This window comes from Borostomias antarcticus, assembly GCF_949987555.1.
Source record: "Borostomias antarcticus genome assembly, chromosome: 14".
NCBI lineage: Eukaryota > Metazoa > Chordata > Actinopteri > Stomiiformes > Stomiidae > Borostomias > Borostomias antarcticus.
In genome coordinates, this window is record NC_140247.1 from 6404745 (window position 1) to 6417037 (window position 12293).

Consider the following 12293-nt stretch of genomic DNA (forward strand, 5'->3'; position numbering starts at 1 on the left):
TGACATGACATTCAAGTAACCTTCCTGCTCGGCAAAGCAAGAGTCACACCGCTAAAATAGGTTACTATTCCACGCCTGGAGCTTACAGCTGCGGTGCTGGCTGTTTATGTTGACAGGATGTTATGAACAGAGCTGCATCTACAGTTGGAAGACTCAGTCTTTTGGACGGATGGCACCTCGGTGCTGAAGTACATTAGGAATGAAAACAGGCGCTTTCATACCTTTGTAACAAGCAGGGTTTCAACCATCAGAAATGCTACGAATGTGTCACAATGGAGGTATGTCAATCCTAAGGACAATCCAGCAGACGATGCATCCAGGGGTATGAAGATTGAGGATATACTGATTGGCAGCAGATGGAAGGGCCCAACTTTCTTTGGAAGCCTGAGAAGTATTGTCCAGAAAATATTGTGGAAATCACCGCTCCACTAGATGACCCCATAAGTCAAGAAGGACTTCACCGTGAATGCTGTGATTGCCAAGGACTCTCCCAATGCAACTGACCAACTAATATCTTATTTCTCAGACTGGGGGGGGCTCAAGGTTGCAGTTGCCTGGTTCCTCAAGGTGAAGGACTCTGTTGAAATTAAGCCAGGGGAGAAGGGACTTGCAGGGCTCTGATACAAACAACCCATCCATGCAACTAGAGATAAAGGACAGTTGGGGGTCAGAGTGTCTCATTAGATTACTTTTGGAGGCAGAACTTTCCATGGAGGAAATTGACACCCTTTCATCTGGAAAGTTGGCAGTCAGAAAGTAAAGTTCCATTTACAAGCTGGATCCCTACTTGAAGGATGGTCTGCTTAGAGTCGGAGGATGGCTGAGCAGGGCAGCAATGCCAGAAGAAACCAAGCATCCACTTATCCTTTCAAAGGACCAGCATAAACTCTCATCCTTAGGCATATCCACCAGCAACTGGGCCATAGTGGGAGAAACCACACCCATGCCAAGCTAAGGAGGAAGTACTGGATTACAAAGGCTAATTCAGCAATAAGGAAGATAATATCTGACTGCTGTACTTGTAGACGCTTCTTTAAGAGCAGGGGAACAGAAAATGGCGGGCATGCCAATGGACAGAATTTCACCCGATCTCCCACTATTTACAAGTGTTGAATTCGACTATTTCGGGCCAATGGTGGTGAGAAGAGGGAGAAGCCTGTGTAAACGCTATAGAGTGATCTTTTACCTATTTAGCAAGCAGAACTGTTCACCTGGAGATGGCAAACTCACTAGACACCGACGCATGCATTAATGCTTTACGCCAATTTATGAACAGAAGAGGCCAAGTTTCTCATATGCGGTTCGACAATGGCCAACATCTTTGGTGCAGAACGAGAACTAAGGGAGGCTCTCGCAGGATTAAATCACAGCAAAATACAGGGGGCATTGCTTCAACAGGGGATCAAGTGGAGTTTTAATACACCAGCAGCGTCACACTACGGTGGTGTCTGGGAGCGTGTCATTCACATGATCAGAAGGGTGCTCAGCTCAGTTTTGCGTCAGCAGACACTGAATGATGGACTTAATACAGTTCTCTGTGAGGTTGAGGCCATACTGAACGATCGGCCTCTCACTAAACTGTCTGAGGATCCCAATGATCTTGAACCTCTTATGCCCAATCATATTCTCCTCATGAAAGGAAAACCTGCCTTTCCACCCGGAATGTTTGCGAAACTGGATCTGTAGTGTTGTATTCAAATACTGGTGATCTCTAACCCTAATACAATTAGGTGTGTTGTATGGCTCTTTGATTATTGTTTTGAATTGTTGTGTCTATCTGCCATTAACAATTAGGGGTCAGAGTGTAAGAGCCATTTTGGATTCTCTGTTTATGTGTTTGGTGTTGTGTTGGTAATGCACACTTGGGACATCAGGGGGCAGTTAATCCTGATGGGATGGCATATAGGCTACACAGTAATTGAGGTGTGCATGCCAGGGGAACAAACAGTTTTTGACTGTGGCCATGGAGCTGATAGCATGGCAGTAAATGTTGTTTTAGGCTACCTAACACTAACTATTTTTACCTGGATGCTACTGCCTTACTGTTGGAGAAATCGATGGACTTCACCAAAGCAAAAGGGAAACATTCTGGACAGTTGTTTATCGCTTTGCCTTTGGCGCGCGTCAAACATTTCAAGCGACATGCACCAATATAGCGGCCTTACAGGAAAGCCACTATACTAGTAGAGCTGCAGAGTTTTGAATGAGCTGAAGTCTCTCAGATGTTTTTGGGGGGAGGCCAGTGAAGAGTGCATTACAGTAATCAAGTTGGCTTGAAATGAAAGCATCAATCAGTTTTTCTGCATCTTTTTGATTAATAAATTATCGTACTTAAGCTATGTTTCTAAGATGGAGCATGATGATTTTCGTCAATTAGTTAATATGGGACTTGAAGCTTAGATCAGAATCTAGGATAACATCAAGACTTGTAACCTCAAGTTTAATCCAGGATGTCCATTTCCCCAGATTTTTAAACAGCATTTCTCTTTTTGTTTTAGGGCCAATCAGAAGGATTATGTTTTGGATTTTGGATTCCAAAATCCTTGTTTCGCTTTAAGAAGTTATTGCTCCTCCATTTATTTACTGCTAGACAACAGATAGTAATTGAGTTTATAGCTGCAGCATCATTTGGTTCAGAAGATGTACAGTTCAGTGTCATTCGCATAACTATGGAGACATACATTGAGCTCTCCGATATCCCCAAGTGGCAGCATGTATAGTGAGAATAGTAATGGACCAAGGCAGCTGCCTAGTGCAAACCCAAATCAGGTGTCATGTTTCTCAGACACATGATCTCCAAGCCTGACGTACAACTTTCTCTCTTCGATGTACACTATATAGACAAAAGTATGGGGACACACCTCTTAATCATTTAATTCAGGTGTTTCATTCAGTCCCATTGCCACTGGTGTATAAAATGAAGCACTTAGCCATGCACTCTGCCTCTACAAACATTTGTGAAAGAATGGGTAGTTTTAAAGAGCTCACTGAATTCCAGTGTGATACTGTAATAGGATACCACCATTGCAACAAGTCAGATGACACGACCGTTGTAGATGTGTAGATCAATCCGCAGAGGGGATTCAGGAAGCGGAACTACTTACGGTAGCTAATGTTATTGTTTAAGTTGCTAGGCTACCTAGTTTGCGGAAGTTTACACACGTATGTGCTGCGACTAAATAGTTCTATGCTAAATATTTAAAAAAGCCTTTCCAGATGAACTAGAATCTTACTTTATGGCAAATTATATGTCAGAACGCCAACTAACACCTCGGTGAGTTTCTTGTCTTTGAAATCGAGAGTTTTACATGTTTTGAAAGATTTTTCAAGGTGTCCACCCACATCTTTGTATGACCAAAACGGTGGTAGAGCAATTATCAGACTTTCTCAAAAGTGCTAGTGTTATAGAATTTACATCTGGCCTCAAGACCCTTCTATTCCAAACACCTTAAGCCTTTGTTTTCTCTCTCCTTTTGTAATTCACCACCTCCCTCAACCGTTCACATAGACAGGGTGGCCTCCAGGAGGTCCACACACCTAGAAATGTCTACTCCAGAATAACCATCCTTTGTCCTTTTGTCTCCAAGAAATTGCCGCCTTTTCTCATGTCACATGTCTGTATTCTCGGCCACGCCTGCCATTTCATATGACGTACAATGGATTAGCCAATCACATCCTGGAAGCGCCGTACCTATGTTTTGCTTGAATATAAGGCAGAGCAAGACCAAGGGGCTTCACTTCTCTGAATAAGCCACTCTTGTTGCGTTGTCCAGAAAGTCCTTGCGCTCGTATGTTTCCTCAATAAACCAGACATAACCTTTTGAGCGAATCTTGGTAAATCCTTTTTTGACTAGATCAGTTCAAATCCATTACAGTTGGCGACGGAAATGACAAAAAGGGAGGACTGCTTGTATTGCTTCGGGATTCCAGTGGATGAACTGGTCGACAGACGTGTCGGTCCATAGTGGGCTCGGAAAGTCAATTTTCTCTCTTGCGCCAGAGCGCACGCTGAGATTATTTCCTCAGTTCTTCCACTGGCTTCTTGAACTCACAGGTACGTTTGAACGAACCCTCTTATGGTTTTGAGTTGTATTTACCTTGTTTTCGTTTTGGATTGTGTTGTGGGTCTGGCGTATTGTTGAAAGCAAACTCCCCGGGGAAGGTGGTGGCGATCTATGGCGTTGTTTTTAACAGTGGCAGTTTAGGATTGGTGATATTGCATTGTTCTCTGACTTCGTCCTTGTTTAGGCTACCGGGGTTCTCTTCAGAAGAGGTGTAATTTTGGTTTTGGGACTCGCTCCCTTACAGTTGATGTAGACTACAGTTTAGATTGTTTGTCGGCTCGGCTGTAGTTAAGAAGTGAGAGTGCACTTCTAGGATAACGTTTTGGGTTACTTTAGTTCGATGTTCCAGAATTAGCACAGAAGGGAACCTGTTGAAGTTCGCAGTGAGTGCGATTCCCACAGGGTTGAAGTTCGCAGTGAGTGCGATTTCCAAATAGGCCTAATTGAAGTTCGCAGATAGTGCGATTCCCAAAAGGGTTGAAGTTCGCAGTGAGTGCGATTACCAGCTAATCTCCGGAGTGTCTGTTTTTGTCCCCGAACGGGGTTGTGTTGTCTTTGTGTTTGTCTAGCGCTATTTCGCCGGCTCAGTGGGATTTTTGATTGCATTTTTGAGCTTCGGCTCTTGCCTTGTATTGTTTGTTAAGCGCGCCTAGTATCCAGGTAGGGTAGGGAGGGGGATTGGGCACCCCTGGACCTAGCTTACAACAGGCGGGGGCGGAACCGCAAGGTCCCAAAAGGGCACGTTAAATGATTATATAGTGCGGGGGAGACGACTGAAGGCCCCCGTGTCTGATGAAGTATGAATTAACATACTGCTCTGGTACCGTCTAGTCAGCACTGTGTCGCCGTTAAGGGGTTGGCACTGTGTGGTACGTGGATGACAGTCCACACCTAAGCAGAGGGGCGTAAGAGACGACCTCTGTGAATAGGCAAGGCTGGTGAAAATGGTCAAAGTTCTAATATTCATAGCACAAGTGGAATTAGGATCAGACCGTCGGTTCTGAGCTGGGTGACTAACAATCACTACGGTGTCCGGGATTGCTATCGACTGGGTCACCGGCCGGTCGGGTCGCATATGGCAGTAAGACCACGAGATGGCCGCCGCGCTCGGCTCAATGTACAGTCAGGCCACTACAAGCCAAAAGCGAATGCATTAGTAGGCGAGTAGTGCTTCTGTGATCGGTGGGCTTTGAAAAGAAGACACCGGGAAGCAGAAGGCTGAGCTCTCATTCCAGGGGAGCCTGGCTTGGAGCCTCGGACGGAACGGGGTCTAGCCCGGGACTGCGCCCTGGATGGGAGGTCCGAAGGACGAAAGCGATTGTTCACATTTTGTACACTGTTAAATGTAACTGCTAGATTTCCAGCAGGCTAGCTGGTTGTCTGGGAGACAAAGGAAACAACAACAACTACTCCGCTCTCCCGGTGATCCCACCCGAGCCAGAAGGACAACAAAGGACCAGTTGCTGGGTGAGTTACTTAGCGGTTTAATGTGTCTTTGTTTCTTTCGAAATTGTATTCTTTCCCGCCGTGAGTTAACTATAAGGTTTCCTTTCATTGCTGTTTTGGGGTTTTAGGCTGCGTCGTGTTCATTAGCGTCTACTGCTAGCTTGCCGCTTGATATCGTCAATTTGTCTAGCCCTGATGAGATTGTTGCGCTGAAGCATTATTCTGCGAGCTTTTGTTGGCAGATTTCGTTATGCGCTAAAGCATTTTCGATTTCTTACATCCCCATCCGACACTTGGTGTTAAATTTTTAGCTAAGATTCGGGCTCAGCTAGAGGTGTTTGAGATGTCTAGGTTAAGGGAAAAGCCTGTTAATTCTATAGACTGGTCTGCTTTTAAGATTTGGGAGAGAGTAGCACGAGAGGGGTTTTTTAGGTCAGGAAGGAAAGATAAGGAGGTTCAGCAGACGGTCTCTCCGCCATTTCCCCAGCAGAATAACTCTGATTTAAAATTAGATCTGTCCCCCTCGACTCGTTGCCCCGTGCTCACACCACCCAACCAGGCTGTTGTTCTTCCCCCTTTTCATGCTCCCGCCATTATTAGCCACGTCCCTTCTCTCTCCCCTCTACAATACGAGTTAAGCGCGCCCCTTTCTACGAGATATTACACCAAACAAGAACAGATCAGGAAGGAAGAATTGACTAGAGCTATATCTGAGGCTAAGTTTAATTTGGAACAACTGCAAATGGCTAGAGATAGTCTGGAGGAACCGCAAATACAAGCCCCACTGATACGCTACCCGAATCCTATTCCTCGCCCTTCTCAAATAAATGATGCAGTTGGTTACGCGGCCTGGACTCCAGAGATTAGGGTTTATAGATCGTGGCGTTCTGATGAACTGCGTGATGTAGCTAAAACCTTGCCCGATCCAACCAAAGACATGAACGAGTTCGAGAATCTTTTTAACAGTTTAGTTCGAATGTATAAGCCTCACGCAGAGGAAATCGCCATGATCATGAGACAATGCCTTGGGTTAAAATGGGGGGATGTGAAAGATCCGTTTGACATTACGTTGCCTTTTTCTCATGCCGATTTTAATGGCCAAAACGCTGCACTGTTGAACAGAATCAAAACTCGATTCCCTAAAAAGATGGATTGGGACCGTATCACATATTGCAAACAAAATTCCGATGAACAGTTCGAGAAATTTTGGGAACGGCTAGAATCAGTTTTCGCCGCACACAGTGGCATGGACAAAGCGAACGCCGATTATAAAAAGATTTTGAAACAACAATTGATGAATAACTCTCTCTCCTCTTTGTCCAACCAAGTTAGGTTGACGTGCCACACCTGGGAGTCGACTTCTCTCGAAGAAGTTGTTGACCATTTCCGCTATGCGGAGCGTCTTCGTGATCACATTGAAAAGAGGGAGTTGAAAGAAATGAAGCTAGGTGCGGCCAGATTGCAAGCTGCTCAGTTACGACAGCTGGACAATCAAACTGCTGGTGCGAGGTGGAACCAACAACGACCAGAGTGGCGACAGAGAAACAATAGGAAGCGTTCTGGTAGGGTTAGGCGAGGAAAAAGGTATAATCGAAGTGAAGATAGAGACGATTCATGCTTCCATTGTGGTCAGTATGGCCACTGGATTGAACGGTGTCACAGTTACCGCAGGCAAAATGAAAGGGAGAATCCTGCAACCTGGGATTCGGCGCCACCTGCTGGAGTGAACAACCCACAACAGTCATGACTAGGCCAGGAATAGACAGTCTAACTGAGGGACCGTCAGATAGTACAGCTGTGCAGGATGAAGAGAAGGTTGTTCATATTTGTCAAATTCCTTAATCTGAATACAGCATCTCCTAACCCAATTATATATTTTAAATGTTTATGTTAAATATCTCATGTTTATAGTTTGAGGCACATTCATCGGGGCTGAGTGTTTTTTCTGAGTGTTTTTACAGATAACTGTCGTTCCGGGAGTGATGGGTGAATGCCGAACCAGGAGACGGGCACAGGACCGGAGGTGGAGATGGAGGTTACCGGCCTGTTTCCCTACGGATGGGCGACACCTGTGGTTCGTGGGATGCAGGGCCAACGCCATGTCACCGACTCACCGTGAGCGACAGATAAGTATGACATAGGGAAGAGACCATTTTTTCCGAAGCGTGCCAAATACTCTGTTAGATAATTGATAATAATAATTGAACATTTTAGTGTTATTTAATTTGAGTGATGCATTTTTTTCCCCCATCTCTGTTTTATCCTAACTTCAGGGAATTTGTTTTCACCCTTAGGGGGTGTTATTTTGTTGAGACGAGAATATTTTTATTTTATTTTTATTTCATAAAATCGCGAGAGAAATTCTAAGAGCAAAATCCAATTGCCTTGATCACGACTGGGGACTGGGCGTGTTAAAGTAATTCTTACACTGCCCCTGATGTCACTGTAGGCTACTGCAGAGCCTAGATCCCTGCTACTGTCCGATTCGGTAAATGGACAAAAGCTAGGTCCCCACTGACAAACTACATAGACTGACGAGCCCGACTGGCTCTAACGACACTTGAACAGACACCCTGTTTAAGTTTTCCTGACTGACTAACACCATTTTTCCCCAAAGCAGGATCATCTCCTGCCAGGAAGAGGGGATGATAGAATGTGGCTTGCACTTAACCATGTTTCTGAGTATCTTCAACAGACTGCTGATTTGTCCTGACCAAAGAGGGGAACAGGGAGACCAGACCAGACCAGAGGACTCAAAGAGGGGAACAGGGAGACCAGACCAGACCAGAGGACTCTCCTCTTGCTCTTCTGTTTTGTCTCTGCTGTCTCTCTCATCTGTGGATTCACAGGTCTCTCCTCCCATGTCTCTCAGACATTGCCGACCTGCCCCGTATGAAGTCCCCACTAAGGGAAGGCGACCATTCCGGACGCCAGAGAGGGCTTCTTCTTATCATCTTCAACCAGGCCATCGGGTCCTGATCCGCGACCTGGGGCCGTACCAGATTCAACTCACCACGCAGACAGCTGCCTGAGAAGAGGCCAGAAAACATGGAAGAGAAGTAGAAGTAGCGGGGTGAACCTACCCGTCAAAGATGGAACAATCAGGACCATGGCATTCTGGCCTGTGTGGAATAGCTGTCAAAAGTAGCTGAGAGGACGGTCCATGCAGCCGAACCAGAGATCTCAAGGGCAAAGCAGTGGGCCGCCACACTGTCCTCTCCTCTGATGAGCAATCGGAGAGTGACCTTGCCGGTCACCGCCACACTGTCCTCTCCTCTGATGAGCAATCGGAGACTAACCTTGCCGGTCACCTCCTTCTCGTGGTTGTTGTTATGACAACGTGGACAAGCTCATCAGCAATGACTGCACCTCTAACCCCACACACTGGAACCTACATTGGACATTCAGAGACGCAAACATGGAAGCTACGATCCAGAAGAAATTACATTCGACTGTTCACAACAGGAGTGAATGAACTTTGAAATTATTTTGAAAAAATATATTTGTTTACAAGAGTTACAATGGTTGAAACATAAGTTGATAAATGAGTTTGAAGAGTTATTTCTTTGGGTGTTTCCTCTAAATTGACCAAGAGGTTTTTTTGCCCTTTTTACACTGGTAACCATTCATCTTTTTACCTTGTTTCTGTCAAACTTTAAATCAGGATTTTTGGTGAATGGTTGTCCACTTTTAGACTAATAATCATGTCATCTTTTTTTTTACCTTGTTTCCTGTCATATTTCTGAAACAAGGGAGTTTTGGTGCTTGATTTTGCACGTGGAAAGAAAATCTATTTTTTTGTTAAATATTTCACAATAAAATTCTTTTTTTATTTTTGCTCCACCTAGTGGAGAGATTACTTCCTTTCCACATGTATAGCATAGCTGAATGTTTACACTTTGTGTTTGGATTTTTATATTTGATTTTTATGTGCCTGGTCAGGAACAAATGGGGGATTGTTATAGAATTTACATCTGGCCTCAAGACCCTTCTATTCCAAACACCTTAAGCCTTTGTTCTCTCTCTCCTTTTGTAATTCACCACCTCCCTCAACCGTTCACATAGAGAGGGTGGCCTCCAGGAGGTCCACACACCTAGAAATGTCTACTCCAGAATAACCATCCTTTGTCCTTTTGTCTCCAAGAAATTGCCGCCTTTTCTCATGTCACATGTCTGTATTCTCGGCCACGCCTGCCATTTCATATGACGTACAATGGATTAGCCAATCACATCCTGGAAGCACCGTACCTGTGTTTTGCTTGAATATAAGGCAGAGCAAGACCAAGGGGCTTCACTTCTCTGGATAAGCCACTCTTGTTGCGTTGTCCAGAAAGTCCTTGCGCTCGTATGTTTCCTCAATAAACCAGACTTAACCTTTTGAGCGAATCTTGGTAAATCCTTTTTTGACTAGATCAGTTTAAATCCATTACACTAGTTTTGTCAACGTTTTGATCTGAACCATTGTATATGATCATAAGTAACCTTAAAGCAGGGCTAAACATGCATTTTCCTATGGTTGTAATTTTTAATACTTGGTAGTAAAAATAAGAGCACGCGAGTGGTCGATTCAAGCTGGTTTCAAACAAAGACAATAGCTTTATTCTCAAATACGTTTGCAAGCGGTCTCTCACACAGGAAGTGATTCCACAGTCAGAGCAACAACACTGAGAAGGGAGAGTCCTTTTAAAGGGGATAGGGGGTGAGAGTCGTTGTACCAACTGGTCTGGGCAAACAAGATTGGGCTGTGGGAATGGAGTTAACTTCTGGTTTCCACAAACATTGTAAAACAATAAACTCAGAGAACTTCAGGAACATCAATCAAGTAAGATAACAGAAAAACTATCTTGGAGTGAACACATGGGTGATGAGTTTAAATACTTTAACATTCCCTTTACTACTCCTTTAAGCTTTTCATTAACCTTCATTGTTATCGCATCTCATAAGGGGTATGTTGCACTCGCATCTTCACAGATAAAGCACAAATCTTGCAATGTCTGGGATCTTCTTGGCCTCTTGACATTATCTTGGCTATCTTCTTTGGCTTCAGCAGCAGTAGAGTCTGCTCTCTTTTGGGCCCTCTACACAACTAACTTTGTGTTGTTGAACAATAATTTACAGCTTAGATGATATCTTGCCTTCTTTCATATCAATGTGCTTTCAGTGCCATCACCTTCATCTAGTCGGGCTGGACTGAGTAAGATGGGCAGAGCATTGATCTCAGCAAACAATGGAACATTTCTTGCAATGTTACCATAACCAGTTTGATCGTGTTCTCTGTTGAATAAACTCGGCTGAATGAGTTTTTCCTTGGTGTCCCGCTGACAAATACAACATTTGTCAACCTTTTTTTACCACCTTTTGCAAAGCACTTTGTTGTATGGGATACAACTAGGTTCATGCCTTAGCCCTACACCTAGTCCGATCGTTCATCCAATGCCATTTAAATCCTGTGCGATCTGTATACCATCCGGTTAACTCAAACCCTGTTAACCTTGGCTCGGCTCTCCCGTGCTGGCACAACCTGTCAATTCAGGTGCGGCTATCTAACTGGTTTGGATAACATTTGGGATACTAACTTTCAATTAGCTGACATTGAACCCCACTCTGAGTTTAACAGCAGTGACACCAGTGTGTCCTGGTAGTGCAGATATTCACTCTTGTTTAATTGACCTGTAATCACCAAATCAACACAACACTATGTTTATGCCCCTTTAACTGCTCCACAAAGGTGGCGGCCATCTTGAAAATGGCCACGATCTTGAAATATCAATTGGCTGTGAACAGTTATGGTCAAGGGACCTATGGAGTCTGTTCATGCCCATTTTCATGCTTCTATCACCAACTGAATGATTATGTCACTCAACTACTCCACTTAGGTGGTGGCCATCTTGAAAAATGGCCACCATCTTGAAATTTCAAGTGGATATGGGACAATATTCTTGTCAAGGGACCCATGAAGACTGCTCATGCCAATTTCCATGCCAGTATCACCAACTAAACAATTACATCACTTAATTGTTCCACTGAGGTGGCAGCCATCTTGAAAATGGCCGCCATCTTGAAAATTCAAGTTGGCTCGGACCATTTTCTTGTTAAGTGACCCATGGAGACTGCTCATGCCAATTTTCATGCTTGTATCACCAACTGAAAGATTACATCACTTATCTGCTCCACTACTAGAGATATTGTCCCCCAAATCATTTTACACTATGTATTTGGATGGATGGATGGATGGATGGACGGATGAACGGATGAACGGACGGACGTCTTTTTGGGGAATTAGCCATTGGATTGTGTTCATACATAACGTAGGCTGCCTGGTACTGTCCATTGACCAGTTGCTGGTTAGCTATGAGAGGCAGGATTTGTTGCAAGCTCCCTTTCCCGCGACGGACGGTTATCAGCCGGGCTGGAATTCTGTCTCTGATCACTAACCAGCAACTGGGCCAATTGAGCTAATGCTAGTTAGCTAGCTCGGCTGTAAATTACTCAAACTGAATAAATATGACACACATAAGCACAAAACTGCCTATAGTTAGCTTAATCTTGATATAACTAAGACATATGATGATTGTAGCTGCAATCGGTCCACCAGTATTGCCGCTAGAGGGAATTAGCGATTATTTAGGGCCCGAGCACTGGCGGTGCGAGACCCTATTGAAATTGTAAGGATTATTAGGGCCTGAGCACTGGCGGTACGAGGCCCTATTGAAAATGTAAGGATTATTTTCCTACCTTCTACCTTCTCCTACCTTCTTCTCCCCAAACAAATGCCTTCTTCTC